General features: G+C 33.4%; 1 protein-coding gene across 3 annotated transcripts in view; it reads right to left on the bottom strand.

Annotated features, from left to right (window-relative positions):
• Positions 1-16,976, bottom strand: part of LOC138698507 (glucose dehydrogenase [FAD, quinone]-like) — a 48,078-nt gene extending 31,102 nt beyond the window's left edge. Inside the window, exons 1-2 of one of the 3 annotated variants that reach the window (XM_069824488.1) lie at positions 16,845-16,970; positions 15,813-15,860 (exon numbers count right to left, since the gene is read on the bottom strand). The gene's annotated coding sequence lies outside the window, so the exon portion shown is untranslated. Of the gene's footprint in view, positions 1-15,812; positions 15,861-16,844 lie in introns of all 3 variants that reach the window. The other 2 variants (XM_069824487.1, XM_069824489.1) reach the window with 2 other exon arrangements.
• Between the last annotated feature and the right edge of the window lie 203 nt (positions 16,977-17,179).

The following is a 17,179-nucleotide window of genomic DNA, read 5'->3' as shown; positions in this document are numbered from 1 at the left end:
AGACGAGTCCCTTCGAAGATTTTCAATGCTTCACACCCTTATAATGTCGTAGCTAAACAGAGCGCAAGTGTAGTGATTTCCAGGTAAAAAAAAGTTGCATAAAATGTGACATTAACATTAAGTGATGAAGTAAAAGTTATCGAGATAAAGGAAAATTAGAAACAAAGTCTATGTGAAATAATATTGAAGTACAGTTGTCGAAAACTCAGGTGTGATACTTTAAAAAATAAAGATCATAATGAGTGAGTGGCATGCGGCCAATATTGGTAACACAAAAGGAACCAGAAAGCAACTGTTTATGTGGAAATAAATTAACTGTTGTGAGAGTGGGTTCTTCATGTCCTTTCAAAGAACAAGCCAATTTCTGGATCTGTTCTGCAAAGCAAGCTGTTGAACTGGGAAAGAAATTAAATAAACCAGAATTCAAGGCTTCTAATAGATGGCTCCTAGTCCAATTAATTAATAATGTGCAGTGATATGCAGTACACTATTAGAGTATAGTGTTAGATATTAAATAGAATGAGATTAGTGAACTTTAGTAATGTTTAATGACTAATGAGTGACTTACGATAATACAGTATTTTCAAGAAAATGAGATTTTAATCAAGATGATTCACCAAAGTAATAGGCGACAGAAAGCTGATTTAATGTGATGAGTGCTAAACGGAATATTTTGTACTTCTTGCAGTTTTGCGGCATGCCATTTTGTTTTTCATGTATATGAATGACAAAATATTCCATTTTAATGTCACACCTGAATAACACGGAAACCTGTCCACAACGAAAAAAAAAAATTAGGACCATGTCACTTCCGTCTTGAACAGATTTCACTGTACAAATAATCATGTAAGTTCAATCATAAGTTTAATCTACTTAAATATTTGTAAATTAATCCAATAAACCCACAATAGCCTTTCTTTTTTAGAAAATACTTCTACAATGGTGTACAGTTCGTAACATCAAATAACACGAGAGCAATTATATACTCCTTTATTAAATTTTATACCATACAAACATATTATAAAATTGGCCAATAATATATATATATATATATATATATATATATATATATATATATCAGTCAAAAATATTAGTCACAACATGTAATATAGCCTATATGGAATATATACATTTTTATCATGTAAATAAAAGTGTATTATCGCCGCGGCCTCATGCTTAACATGTCGGCATCATACAATAACGTGCGGTGTGCTTTTAAAACATGATTTTGCCGACATATTGTTGCTCTGTAGATTTCACTCTAAGCGTCACGTTGTCACGTCTACTTCCTCGATAAGAATAAGCACTAGTTTGTTATATTGTTAAATGGCTATTATTATTATTATTATTATTATTATTATTATTATTATTATTATTATTATTATTTCATATACGAGTACGTTGACATTCTTCACTCTTAATAATAACTCTTCAATAATAATTTTTAATCACATACCTTAATGTTCGTCCTCAGCACAAGACATTGCAACCTCGATTTTAGTCCATGTGGATTAGACAAGTAGGTGTCAGTTTATAATGGAAGCAGTTTATTGGTTGCAACATTGAAATTGAGGCGAGTGATTGCAGAGGCGACACAAGAAATTGAAAACAATAATACAATTAGATTTCAAAGATTTCCCGAATGTTATTCACGAGGCCGCTCAAAGACATTCCGAATGTTAAGCATGAGGCAGCGGCGATAATAAGTAAGTGAAGGCTCGTAATATTTTAAAATGTTTGTAATGTTTCAGTCTTTCACTTTTAACGCAGTTTTAGCATTCACTTTTAATATTGATTAGTATCTACTTACAGTAGCGTGCAAATTAATCCGAACAACGTAATTACTTATGCAAAAACACTCAAACGGGATAAAAAAAAAAGGATCTAAGACGTACCTCAGTAATCTATGTGGCCTCCCTTGTTCCTAATAACAGCTCTGAGGCGATTTGGCATGGATTCCACTAATTTCCCACAAACATTCTTCATTTCTTCTTCGCGAAACCATACACCAATGAGGGCAGAAAACATCTTCTCCTTTGTAGAACAATCCATTTTTTGCATTCTTCTTTTGCAAAATGACCACAAGTTCTCAATGGGGTTGATGTCGGGTGAGTTGCCTGGCCAGGGTAGTACCTGAATATTCTTCTTGTTGAAGAATTCTGTAGTTTTTCGAGACGTATGGCATGGTGCCAGGTCTTGTTGGAACACACCTCTGCCATCCAGAAATGAATTTTGCAGCTGGGGTACGATTCTGGTTTCCAATAAGTGAATATATTTGTCAGAATTCATCATTCCCTTGATAGGTATTAATGCTCCAGGCCCTTCATGTGTAAAACAACCCCAAAACATTACTTTAGGGGGGTATTTGGGTGCTTGTTGGAGATGAGCTGCTGTTACTTCTTCGGATCCTTTCCGTACGTAAGAAACACGGTGGCCGTGGACCTCGAAATGAGACTCATCGGAAAAAAAGTACATTCTTCCAGTCATTCACTGTCCAGTGTTGATGTAATTTTACCCACATTAAGCGTTTTTTGCACATAACAGGGGTTAGCAGTTGCTTCTTAATAGGCTTACGAGCCCTTCGTCCAGCTTCCAAAAGCCTACGCCGCACTGTTGTGACGTGAATATTCGCCCCAGTGGTAGCCATTAACTCGCGGGTTAAGTCGACAGCAGTTAGTCTAGGATTTAATTTACTTTTCCTGACAATTAAACGATCATCTGCAGGTGAAGTCTTCCTTTTCCGGCCACAGTTTCCTTTTTTCTGGGGTGTGATGGGTCCAGTCTCCCTGTATCGTTTTATGATCGAATTAACAGTAGCCAAACCGATGTGACATTCTGCAGCAATTTCCCTCTGTGTCATAGAAGAATGCTCTGCTAATGTTATGATTTTAGATCGTTTTCGTGGAGTTGTATCCATTTGTGAAGACGACAGAATGTACACAGGATTGCAGTATTAAGTCTTCAACACAACTGAAATGCTTATAAGTACAAAACGACAGGCAAAATGTCACATTATTATAAAAAAAATAATGACAGACCTTCAACAATGGAATTACACGTACTGCAGATGTCAATGAGGCCAACAATGACAGAAAATGTAAAAATATGTCGTGTTCGGATTAATTTGCACGCTACTGTATAACTGACAAAGAGGTTAATATATTAGAAATTGTATGTATCTGATGATGTTGCAAAAGCGACGAAAACATTTGTATAAATCATAAAATATGTAATATAAAATGATTTATTCCTTGAATATTGTGTGATAAGCCATTGAGTAAAACCACAAACTTTCAATGACATGATAAAGAAGCTGGATTCTTATGAGACGCATAAACTAGTAATGCGAAAGCTAGGTGTTACTTTGTGATAATCATTTTTGTCGTGACCCGTCAGTCACAGACAGGATTTTTCTGCTTGCTGTGTAATAAAATTATACTTACTTTCCAGTGAAGCCTTTATACTGTCTTCGTCCTTAATTTAACCCTCGTATTTCGAAGCTAATGATCCTATCAACTAGACTGTCAAGGAAAAAATATTTCCTATTTGAAAGCACAATAGTTGCATGGACTTCTGACAGCGCTTAGTACTTGTTTCGAGTTTTAAAGATTCTTTGCACTGCATCGCTTATTGCGTACACTAGAAAACCGAGTCCCAAATTAGGACGTTACCGGTTTTAAATATCTGGCTATCGTGATACCTGAAGCGTGAAACAAAGCTTCCCATTGTTATAAAAATAACGAAGATAATTTGTTAAGCTCCTGGTTATGTAACTGAGTGCCTTATTCCTGCATTACTTGTACTGAATTGCCAAGTGCCACGCGATTCAAAAACCTGAATCCAAGGCTTGCTTGGGCTGAAACGAAAATTGGTGCAGATCTTAACGCCTGAGGCATACCTGTGATCACGAAAGACCCAGCACAATATGAAGACAATTTTGCCAATACATGAAATTTACTTCGGCAAAATCTGAAATAAATATTTCAGTGCTAATGTACAGTAACATCGAATACATATGCACAAAGCTATCAAGAGCTTTATGTTTGTTAAAGAAATTAACGACTTGCGTTTCTCAAAATTAAGATGTGCCTACTTTTCTTTCCTTCAGTCGATAATCCGATATGCCCTAATTTTCTGGGGAAATGGAACCAAAATTAGAAGCGTCTTGATTTTACAAACATTTTGCAAGTATTTTAATATAGTAATATACGTTACAAGAGCGGTATGTTGACGTTTTCATGGTCGAGGAAAAGATTGAAAAAGCGAAATGTAGTTGAGCTTTTTTAATTTCCGAGAACATGAAAACAAACATACCGCTCGTGTATCGTACATTATTTTGTGCGAAGATCGTTTATTACATACCTGAAAGACGAATTTCTAATTACTTTCAATAAAATCTCCATGTTGGTTTCCGTTTAATGACGGCACCTTCGGAAAACCAAAATATCTTTCTTCAACATTGTTGCTATAAAATGTTTTCTGTGTTTATTATACTCCAGCAGGCCGTGATATACGTCTGTCTTTTTTTCCCCCCAGTCTATAAATGCGAACTTAAAACAAACGGTAAGGTTATGCAATGATTTGTTTTTCATTTTAATATTTTAACAATATTATTTATATAACATATTGCAGTAATAACATCCGCATCTGGAATCTTGTTGATTTTTTCACGGTTTCCTTAATGTTACTTGTATCAGGAGTGCAATAAGTTTCGTGGAGTAGTAGACTTTACTTAATTTTTGCAAATATTTAAAAACAATAATTAACATTGCAATTTAGGTGGAATTGCAGTGGTAAGTTTCCAATTTATAATTATTACTATGTTAAACGTCTCTAAAAATAATATGTTAAAAGCCTAAAGCAGTAAAATGAATGTCGCGCTTAAGCGGTAAGAAGAGGGAAATTGTTATGTGTGTTACGTTGGGAATACTGAATGCGGTATTTCACACTTACCGAGTATTGGTTCTGTGCGGAAAACAAGCAAATACGCACGATCTCGCACAAAATAAGTTTAATTGCAATTTAGTTAGTTTTCTTTAATTTAAAAGTTCAAATTATTTCATGTTTTCATTGTATTATGTAAATTTTACTGTTTCTTTTATTAGTGTTTTTTAAAAATGTATTTATATGTTTTTCAATGTATTCTGACGAAGCCTAAAACTGAATGTCTAATGGCCAAATAAATTGAATTCAATTGAAAAGTAGTGGCGAAAAAAACCGGACCGACGGAATAATCAAAGTCCCCGAAATGAGCTACTGCTCATGTCACGCCAGCATTCACAAAATAGGGAGTAATCTATGGAAATTGTTGTAGTTTCAACTGCTGACGTAGCCCATTTCGAAAGCCATTAGAAAATAAGCTGGTAAAATTCATGTTCTGTGAATAATATGTTAATTAAGTAGTAAACTACCGTAGCACTCGAAAAGTATTGGGAATAAATTTGAATAAGGAATAAAAAAAAGTTTTCTTCCAAGGCAGGATTCGAACCACGAAAGTCTTAGTTACCAGTCTATCGTGCTCTGGAGTGAACAAGGGTCTGAAATCAGCTACAAGGGTCGGTCCGGTTTTTTTTTTTTTTTTTTTTTTTTGCCACTACTGTAAATAAGAAGAGAGACGGCAAGCCAAAAACTACGTTTCTGTATGGGGGAAACTAAAAACGTGTATCCATCGCCTTCAAAATCTCCAAGTAGATTCCTGCAGCATGACAATACGTTAGGTACTCTTTTATAGAGTAAGTATAGAATTATTTCAACATGAGTTACTAGTACGAAGAACGCAACTGGTAATTGGAATTAGGTACAATAGTCTGTAGTGCGATATGCACAAAAGAACGGAAGCCTGTATCGAAATGAACGGCCATCATTTTCAAAAATATGTTTAAAAATCCATATTATGATTATTTTTCAATTTTACTTCATTGTCTTTATTGTACGCTAATGTACTGTAGACATTATAATATACACTGCATAATGAATACGTCCGAATGGATAGCTCAATTCGTGAGTAAAAACACTTATTGTTAATACTGTACTGTATTTTGATTAAACAAAAACCTAATGAAAATGATCAAACTCAAAATCGCGATATTTCCTAGTTTACGTAAACAGATGAACTACGTTTCTTCCCTCCTATTACCTAGTAAAGTGTTTTGTTTGTATTTTACGCAGTATCATCGAACTCCAGTCGTGAAAGGGCGTAGCAAACGATATTTCTGGTTCTCAACCGTTAATCCAAGGTATAGTCAGGTTAATATTAGGAATGTTAGTAAAAATAAAATGGTGTCCCTGTATAAACATAGGTAATATCTGATAGTAGAACCAGAACATTTTAATAATAGAACTGTTATACTGCTTTCTTTTGTCTTTTTATATCAATTAAGCATCTCTTATGTTATTTATTTCTATAATGTATGTTATTCAAAGTTACGAAAGCTTTCCACGCCGACCAAATGCTATTTCGAGAATGATGAGCGAGACTCGAAACGCACAAGAGTCACGCGACGAGACTCGAAAGACAAATGCAACGAACACAGCGAGCGAGAGAGACAGTTAGTTTTGTTCATCTTTAGTGATGACTAGAGCATTCATTTTCAGCCCCTTACCTTTAAGTTGTGTGCACATGGAGTTCACGTCGTTGTTTGTTGACATTAGATCGAAGGGGAGGAGTACCAGCTGGGACAAACTGGATATGTACACTCGCATTAATATAAAAGTGAGTAATTCTTGAGCGAAACAAATGAAATTAAACTGTTGCAATTTATAACTAAGTGCATGAGTAAAGTATCGAAATTAAAGCTTCTTCTGCGATCACTCAACAACAGTTTGTATTTAGAGAAAATTCTCTCAACACCACAAGACGTTACTGGAGCAAACAGGAAATAAGGAACGTTACTGTCTTTTATTTACTACCCCCTGTGCCAGTTTTTTGCCACAAAGCCGAATAACCAGGGATCTTGTGTAGGACGCCTTTGAGTTTATTCTTAACTTTTTCGCCAACAATATTACGTTGTTCATCTAGATCATTCACGTTTCTTTCAAGTTCTTCTGTTAAATTAAGGGCGTCTGACATTTTCAGATCGCGAGCTTCTAAACGTGTAATTGTTTTCGAGAACCCTGAAACTATCAAGACCTGCAACATTTAGCGAACGATTCATCGTGTATATTTTAAATCTACATACTTAGACTTCAACAAACAAAATTTAATAACACAATCCCAAGGGAAAAAATGGAACTCTCTGCATCAAAATCCACAGTAAATTTCCGATTTACCACGAAAATCGTCTGTAGCTGCATTTAGATTGGCAACAGTCCACGATTGTTTGGCCAAACACCTGCATAGAATTGGAATATATCAGTCCCCTAACTGTCCATTGTGCAACTCAAACCAAGAAATAGATTCGGAACATCTCAAAATCTGTGCTTCAGTGGCTGGTCATGATAATATCTTTGAAAAATATTGGAGTGCAAGAGGTCAAATGACTTCATTGTCAAATGCCTGGCATTAGAAAACAACAAACAACAACATTTTTCTAAAATGTCCTTAAAATAACTATTTTCGAGCTTTTGAAATGGTATATTAAATTTAACCATCACTTTACATAATTCTCTGTAAAATTCCGAGTCCTTAACCTGATATTCAGTAGAGATGGTCGATTGTTCATTGCCTACCCTGGTGAACAAATTTACGCGACAAATATGTTTCTTCGAATTACAATGTTGTTTCAGCTATTTACTTTTACTTCTACTTATTTAGGTCTTACACAGAACACACATTATAGAGTCGGCATGTGACTCTATATGTTCATTTCCAAAGTCCTGCACAATCTTATTCAAACGATCCTGTAAAGAACGTTTTGCTTTCGGCATTGTAAATGCACTGATCTTGTACAACTAAAGATAATTGACACGCTACGTTCGCTGTGTGCTCTACGTGGACGGTCTGTCTAACAACTCCGCGATTATTTTGTATGTGATCCGTACGTACACAAGGTCAAGTGACGTCATCCATACTCCGTACAGCTAACTTAACATTCGCTGTCTGTCGTGTTATGGGGCTAAAAATGAAAGCTCTAGTGATGACTCTACAGTAGAAAGTAGCACGGTAGTACCATTTCCCGATGGTCTCGACTTGTCTGTGAAAGTCATGTTGCTACAGAAGACAACCAAACTACTGGAAGACTGAAATCATCACCGGACTTCAGTACAGAGGTAATTGTTGCCAATGCTTTGGAAGAAGATGATGGATGACATGTGCAACATAGCACGTAGGAAGCTGCGCTAAAAAATTCGGCACAACCGACTACAGCTTTTGGAGTCTGGTGTGCTGCTTCTCTATGATAATGCAAAGACCTCAAATCGCCGAGCCAGTGAATGCCGTATGACCGATTACAAGTGGGAAACATTCCCTCAGCCACCCAACAGTCCGGACATGAATCCACCTGAGTATGATATTTTCCCGAAAATGAAAAATCCACTTCGCGGTCAACATTTTACAATGTTAAGGATTGATTTTAAGATTACATAATAATAATAATAATAATAATAATAATAATAATAATAATAATAATAATAATGTTTCATTTTCGCTGGCAGAGTTAAGGCCATAAGGCCTTCTCTTCCACTCAACCAGCCTTAATCAATACAATACATATTTAAATTATGAATATTTACACTACACTTAAAAGGTTCTCCAGCAATATTCTTCAGTTAAGTTTTAACGACTAGTAGACTACATATTTATTAAAATTTAGGGAAACCTGTAAGGTAAAGTAGTAACTTAATTTATGAGCTAATTTAATTCAATCAATTATAATTAATTCGAGATTTGAGATAGCTAGTAAAATGATGAAAATTAATTTAATATAAGGTTACTAGAACTATGTTACAGGGAGAAAAATATATATATATATATATGTAAATCTAAAATATATTTCTATAATGAGAATATTAATGTAATTGCGATTAGAGGTTTTGTAAATCTATTTAGAGAAATTAATGATAATAATAAGATGGGACAGATGTTATTTTCATTATATGTAATAAATATTAATCTGCAATTAATTTGTTAAGTAAGAATTTATGTAATTTTGACCTAAATGAAGTTATTGTCCAACAACCCCTTACATCACTCGGTAGCGAGTTCAAATTTCTAGCAACTGAAACTGTATAAGATGAAGAATATAAAGATGTCTTGTGGTAGGGTATAATGAGTAATTTGTGATAGGGTATAAATCGCGGTTAACTTTTTGCAATGTTAAGGATTGATTTTAAGATTACATATATTCATAAATCGTTGCTTCAAAAGAATAATAATTGGTATAAGATGGCCGGAAGTAAGAAGTAACTCTGTACTGTGGGAAGTTTCTGGTGAGAAACCAGTTGAAAAATAAATTAAATTGAAGTAGTGGAGATGGATAGAATATACTTTGAGGAAAGAAGATGAATCTATCGAGACGCAGGCACTAGACTAGAATCCACAAATCGAACGGAAAGTAGGAAGATCTAAATTAGAGATGAACAAAACTAACTGCCGCTCTCGCTCGCTGTATTCGTTGCATTTGTCCTTCGAGTCTCGTCTCGTCATTCTCGTGAGCTTCGAATCTCGCTCATCATTCTCGAAATAGCATTTGGTCGGGGTGGAAAGATTTCGTAACTATTAATAACATACATTATTGAAATAAATAACATTATAAATGTTTAAATGAGATAAAAAGACAAAACAGAGCAGTATCTTAGTTATCAAAATGTTCTGGTTCTAATATATGATATTACCTATGGTTTATAAACAGAAGGAAAAAACAATTCTTAAAATAATTTGTATTTCGAAGAAACATAAAACATAACGTTAATATCTGTTTACTTCAGCTTGCACACTTGATCTTAAACATATGAAAACAAAATTCCTTGCCTTTTAATAAGGGTCTAGTAATTAAATAAACTTGGGGAATGGATTATTATACACTGAAAGTTAGAGATGATGTTTCATATAGACTACTTAATTGTTTATACATACATATATAACAGTTGGCAAAGTAGATAAAAGTTTAATAATAATAATAATAATAATAATAATAATAATTCTTTATTTATACTGGCAGTGTTAAGGCCATATGGCCTTCTTTTACACTCTACCAGGTCACAAAGTATACAAGCAGTTAAAATTTAACAAAAAGTTAAAGAACAGAATACTAACATATTACAATAATAATAATAATAATAATAATAATAATAATAATAATAATAATAATAATAATAATAATAATAGCAATAATAATAATAACAATAATAGCAATAATAATAATAATAATAATAATAATAATAATAATAATAGCAATAATAATAATAATAGCATAATAAAATCGACACTAAAGAACATGAAAATAATATCCTAATAGAAAAAAAAGTAAAATACATTGGAATATATCAAAAGCAACTCATTTAGTACAAATTATTAATATGGAAAACGTAATGAAAAATGTAACAAAATAGAATGTAATAAGATAATAATAAAAAAGAAAAAAAAGAAAATTAAATAAAATTCACGATAAAAGGATATGTTCAGTTCAGTGAGGTATAATCAACTGTGGCAATTCAATGCTGCTTGACTTTCGGGATCTCGGAAGTGATCAATCTCGGCGTCTCGAAACACTCACAAACAGTCTTTATGTCAACGAAGCGGCGATGTATAGAACGTTGTCGAGCGGGTTTTCAGCTTTGCGGGCGCTGTTAGTTTTGCTTTCTCGATCGTTGTTCATCTTTAGTACGAATATACTTGGAAAAGGACACTCATAGAGAAGGCAAAGACATGCGGCAAGGCATGGAATTAAGTTAAAATATTGTAAAGGAACCAAGTTACCTGTTTCACATATCCCTTTGGTCTTCACGAAGCGAGAGGATATACTACTATTACTACTACTGCTGCTACTGCTACTGCTTTAAAATAATATTAAACAATAATGGATAATCAGAAATAGTCAAGAATTTACAATTTATGTAAGCACTGAGACGTAGGTCTAATTACAAAAATGAACAACACAAAATAAATTAAATCAGGCATGGCATATCCAAGGTAATAGATAGTAGCACCGAATCACTTGTGAATGCAGCCCGAAATACTTGAGTCTAGGTTTGAGGAATGGGGATGGAGGAGTAGCCGATACTGGATTACGTCATTTAGCTGGAATCATTGGCTGTTTATTTGTCGAATTATCTGTATTAATGTCACGAAACGTCTGAGATCATCTGGGAAATCTCAGACCTCGAGTGACATTTAACTTATTAGGACTATTTCGTGAATAAAATAAAAATTTAAATAATATATCCCTAAAATTCGATCACAAAATGTTAATAATTGTATATTAACAAATACTTAACCTATTCAGACATTGTGAAGTTGAAATACTCGTAGATGAATATCGATTATTGCAATAAAGAAATTCGATGTTATTATTCAGTAATGTCAATTGCGAAAAGCGAAATACAGGATTAACATTGTTACTTATATGTACTGCACTTTTGTCTTATTATTATAACATAAATACATTTTCATTAACTGCTGAAATCATAATTTAATTTAACAGTAACAGTGGGGACAGCTATATACCAATGCTTATGTATTCACAGTGAGACATGTTGCTACACAGTGAAGCCATCTCTGTATAGATAGGCCTAATTAAAACACGAATTCTATTACGCCATACGAAAGGCAGTTTGATCAAAGACATTATTACTCTGCAAGGTCTTTGAGTTTGATATGCGATGATGTTACATAAATTCAACGTCTATTAATTGTTTAATTTCAATACAAATGTTATAGGATACAATTTTATAGGTTACGTTAGGCCTACCTGTGGAAGCAGGACCAATGTCAGCTGTGCCTTGTTTCGACCGTTACTTACAATGAGTGCTACACGAAAGCATTTTTTATAGCTCGACAAACGCATTCTCGCTGTAGTGAGTAACGGAACTAAAGCTGCATCTACACAGTTCAATATTCCAATCGCGTATGCGTGCAGTCTGGGAAGAATAGAATCAAGTTTAAAAGGTACGTTCAATTAAGATGCATAAAGATTTTGTGTCTACATGGTGTGCCGTTTTGAACGTGGTCTTCACTGCGTAAATATATTAATTAATATTAAATATCAATCTTGCATTCGTTGTTTTAAAGTTGAAAGAAAAGTTTAACCGTGTAGTTGCATCTTAATGTATTCATGTTCATCAATTTACGGGGAAACAGTTCGCGACAACGACTAAACAAAAGAACGACTATGCGATAAATTGATAGCGATAAATCTAGCTGCAGAAATTATCGCAAAGTCTGACTGTGATTGGTTGGAATTCAAAATTTCATTACACTTCATTGGTCGAAAATGGAATGACGTCATATAAACGAAATAGTCAACGTTAATTATATAGCCTATATATTTACACAAAATCGTTCCTTGAATTATTTCTCTACAATTACTTTTTTAAATACAACACAATCAACATTTGGTTGAAAATGAATGTAAGACTAATGTATGTTATTCTGTTCAATGAGCCAATGTATAATGCTTCTTAAGTAGCATTTGATGTAGTGATGAACTGTTATTAACTAATTTACGTCATTCCTATATCAATTCAATCACTGTGAAGAACTTGGTTTATACACGTATGTTAATAATAATAATAATAATAATAATAATAATAATAATAATAATAATATTAATAATAATAATAATAATAATAATAAAATGTAAACAACAAGTATTCTTCACCTGACATAATTAGGAACATTAAATCCAGACGTTTGAGATGGGCAGGGCATGTAGCACGTATGGGCGAATCGAGAAATGCATATAGAGTGTTAGTTGGGAGGCCGGAAAGAAAAAGACCTTTGGGGTGACCGAGACGTAGATGGGAGGATAATATTAAAATGGATTTGAGGGAGGTGGGATATGATGATAGAGACTGGATGAAACTTGCACAGGATAGGGACCGATGGCGGGCTTATGTGAGGGCGGCAATGAACCTTCGGGTTCCTTAAAAGTCATTTGTAAGTAAGTAAGTAAACAACAAGTAAGTAGAAATCAGACATAATAACATACAGAAAGAAAGAAAAAAGCATAATAAAATGTGAACAGCAGGTCAAAATAAATGAGACATACAAAGTATAAAAAATAAGACAATTATTGATAATAATAATAGTAATAATAATAATGATAAAAAGTAAGAATAGTAATAATAATAATAATAATAATAATAATAATAATAATAATAATAATAATGATAGTAGTAATAAAATAGTGCAGTACAAAGCATACAATGAATACAATATTTTTAAGTACACACAGTAAGGAAAATTTTGATTATATATAGCTCAACTTATCACATTATAGATATATGAAAACAAAAATATAAAATAAGTTAAATATCACTAGAACATAAAAAAATGAGAGTACGTGGAAACATGCAATACAACACTTGTCATAATAGTAAGTTAGTTTGGCAACTCGTCATAAGATAATTTTCTTACTTGGATTTGAAAGATTTCAATGTTCGGCAGCCCTTGACTTCAGGCGGCAGAGAGTTCCAGTGACGAGAGGTAGCAACAGTGTAAGATGATGAATACAGAGATGATGTGTGAAGTGGAATTTCTAGCGTGTTATCGCGTTGTGATCGAGTATTAATATTATGATAGCGAGAGAGAGTATGAAAACGAGCGAATAAATAACAGGGAGATGAAGTGTGCATAATTCGATATAGGAGAGAAAGTGAGTGCAGATTTCTCCTCTCATGTAACCTAAGCCATGATAACTTCTCGAAAGAAGGTGAGATATGATCATAGTATCGAACATTACAAATGAAGCGGACGCACGCGTTATGAACACGCTGTAGTTTCTGATTATAATTATGTTTAAACATTATTCTTTCTTAATTTTTTCGACTCGAGTAAAAATAAATTGAAAATTTGGTTTTATATCTGATACAGCCACACGTAATTGTGTCAAAAGATTCTTGTACAATATACGTATCCTGTATCTTGATTTCACAATGTTGTGAGCAGACCTCGAATTTTTAGACAGTTAAAAACTAACTTTTAGTCACCTAAAATAGGACCTGAATTGATCAAAATAGGCACTATGACATTAATTTAAGCACCTAAAATTACAATTTTCATTAACTAATTTACGTCAATCCTGTATCAATTCAATCACTGTGAAGAACTTGGTTTATACACGTATGTTTTTAATAATAAATAATAATTATGTTTAACCATTATTCTTCCCTAATCTTTATCGACTCGTGTAAAAATAAATTGAAAATTTGGTTTTATATCTGATACAGCCACACGTAATTGTGCCAAAAGATTCTTGTACAATATACGTATCCTATATCTTGATTTCACATTGTGAGTAGACCTCGAATTTTTAGGCAGTTAAAAACTAACTTTTAGGCACCTAGAATAGGACCTGAATTGAGCAAAATAGGCACTAAGACATTAATTTAAGCATCTAAAATTTTATTACAATTTCAAGTGGCTAAAAATACTATTTGATGCAGCTAAAATGTAATTCCTATCCACATAAACTATAGTAACATTAAAAATTCAATTAACTGGTGAGTATTAAGTATTTCGGTGTACAGTGACAAAAACACAAAAAAAAAAATATTGCGGTTAGAAACTTTATTTTTGTTAAGTCTTAAATTATGAATACCGGTACGTAACTTTTAATGAATCCATGGACCACATTGCTCTAAGCGTACTAATACATAAGTGTTCATATTACAATTAAATTAATTAATTTACCAATGAAGTTACAATTAACACATAATTCAAAATTGGCATTGTAATACACAACAACATTTTTCTCTAATTTTCTATTGTGAAACTTTCCCTTTTCTTAGACAGAACCATTTTAAGAGTATAAGTGAAAAAATACTTTCCAATGATATCGAAGCAATGGATGCATATTTAAATCTAGCAATATTGTACAGACATTATTGACTCTAAATTACATAAAATTGAACGTTGGATAAAATAGTCATTACGATAAAATAGACAAACTAGATACAATGTATGGTCCACACCTGTGGAGTAACGGTCAGCGCGTCTGGCCGCGAAACCAGGTGGCCCGGGTTCGAATCCCGGTCGGGGCAAGTTACCTGGTTGAGGTTTTTTCCGGGGTTTTCCCTCAACCCAATTCGAGCAAATGCTGGGTAACTTTCGGCGCTGGACCCCGGACTCATTTCACCGGCATTATCACCTTCATATCATTCAGACGCTAAATAACCTAGATGTTGATACAGCGTCGTAAAATAACCCAATAAAATAAATACAATGTGTGAGGTTGCCAGAGTAGTGATGTAGACACTATTCACTCTTATCTTCGTAATATTAAACCAGGGGTAAAATTTTAAAAACAATTAAAACTTGTTGTTAAAAGTTACATTGTGCTATAATTATAAATATTAATATTATGATAATTCAGTAGAGAAGTACACGTGTTGAGTTTTCAGTTTGATTACATGGATTCAGTCACTGCATTGAGAATATTGAGGGACATCTGAAAGTAATATAATACTGTTTGAGGTTAAAAAAGCTAATATTTGAACAATATCTGAAAATAATGAAACGTTGTTTAATAGTTAGGATTAAAAAAAAACTAGAGTTCGAATGAAACTTTCTTCCATGGATTACTTACCATACTGATGTTTTAGTAGGAATGCAGAAGGCAGATGGTAAATGCAATATTAGCATTACAATTATTATGATAGGAAACCCACTGATTCAACATCGACTTTAAAAGTTCTTAAATCCTCAGCAGACCTACCTTTACCCACATTATTGTTCCTCCTGGCTCTCTTGTTCGTGATTATCACTGGAAAACAATTATTAAAATAAGGTAGGTGTCCCTGATATGGCCATGCTAAGGTTTGAGAATTTTTCTAGCCGCCATTTTGAAAAAAAAATGTAAACTACTTTTTTCTTACTCGTTCTCAGTGTAATGGACTTTCTTAAAACAATTTCCTTTCCCCATAAAAATAGCTTTAATTGTCCAAAAAGTCCCAAATTCCAAAAGTCTACCTAGTGGCCATATCAGGAACACGTTCACACGATATGGCCACCCTTGTTCCACGTTCTATAAATCGTGATTGTTTTCAGTTTGATAGCGCAGTTTTGCTAAAATTAAATCATTTTGGTGTAAAATGAATAAACATGACACTTAATAATCTTTTTTAAAATTCAAAAGTATAGTCAAAACAGGTTTTACCATCAAAAATTAAGTTGTTGTTCTTAAAATATAGAATTTTTGCGTAATCCCAGCTATAAGGCATGTAAATTTTTCAGGTGAAAAATTAAAAGTGAAATGATCTTGATATGGCCATGGTGCATTTAATATGGCCATATCAGGAGCAGGTAAGCTTTCACGAAAATCGTTTGATTATGAACAACTCGTAAAAGATACGCCATCAACGACAACACCAATCAACAGAACATTAAAAACTGAATGGAGTACTATGGTTTTCATGAAACAAGTCTTTGAAAAACATGCATAAAACAAAGGAGACTTACCAGATAAAAATAAGAAGAGATCACATGAAAACAGCAAAACAGGCAACTGACGCCATATTGCTCAACCTAACTGGATGGAAAACGATCAAGTGACATCCCAGGATGCCCTTTCATTGGATTATGCTGCAATTTAGCAGATTTTTTTGTTAACTAACTCACAATAGGGGGTGGCCATATCAGGAACATGGCCATAACAGGAGCACCCACCTTACTTAAGAAACCAATATATCAATACATCAAAACTATAGTTGGAAAGTAGCTGCAAGTTGTATTATTTATCAGTACCTACCGAAATTCTGAGCAAAGCTGGCTAAAGAAAATTCAGTCTGACAGCTAGAAAATCACACTAATCCACCAGCATACGTAGTAATAGACAAAATGGTTAGATTTTACTATCAGAGTCCTGTCTATAACTCAAAACAGTCCAGAGTGACTATCCAATCGGAGACTTTAGCGATAACTTAAAGTTACTGGCATTGAACGAAAAAAAATGCACAAAACTCTTATCAGAAGAAACGTGCCGAGAATATACATTCAGGGACAAATAAAACCGGACACTTCTATATTTGCTTGTGTTTTGTTGCAAATTATTTCAAAATGAAACAAATCTCATTTAAACAAAAT

Source organism: Periplaneta americana, chromosome 4, assembly GCF_040183065.1.
Source record: "Periplaneta americana isolate PAMFEO1 chromosome 4, P.americana_PAMFEO1_priV1, whole genome shotgun sequence".
Classification (NCBI taxonomy): Eukaryota; Metazoa; Arthropoda; class Insecta; order Blattodea; family Blattidae; genus Periplaneta; species Periplaneta americana.
The sequence above is the reverse complement of the archived record's forward strand: the minus strand, read 5'-3'. Positions and strand labels throughout refer to the sequence as shown.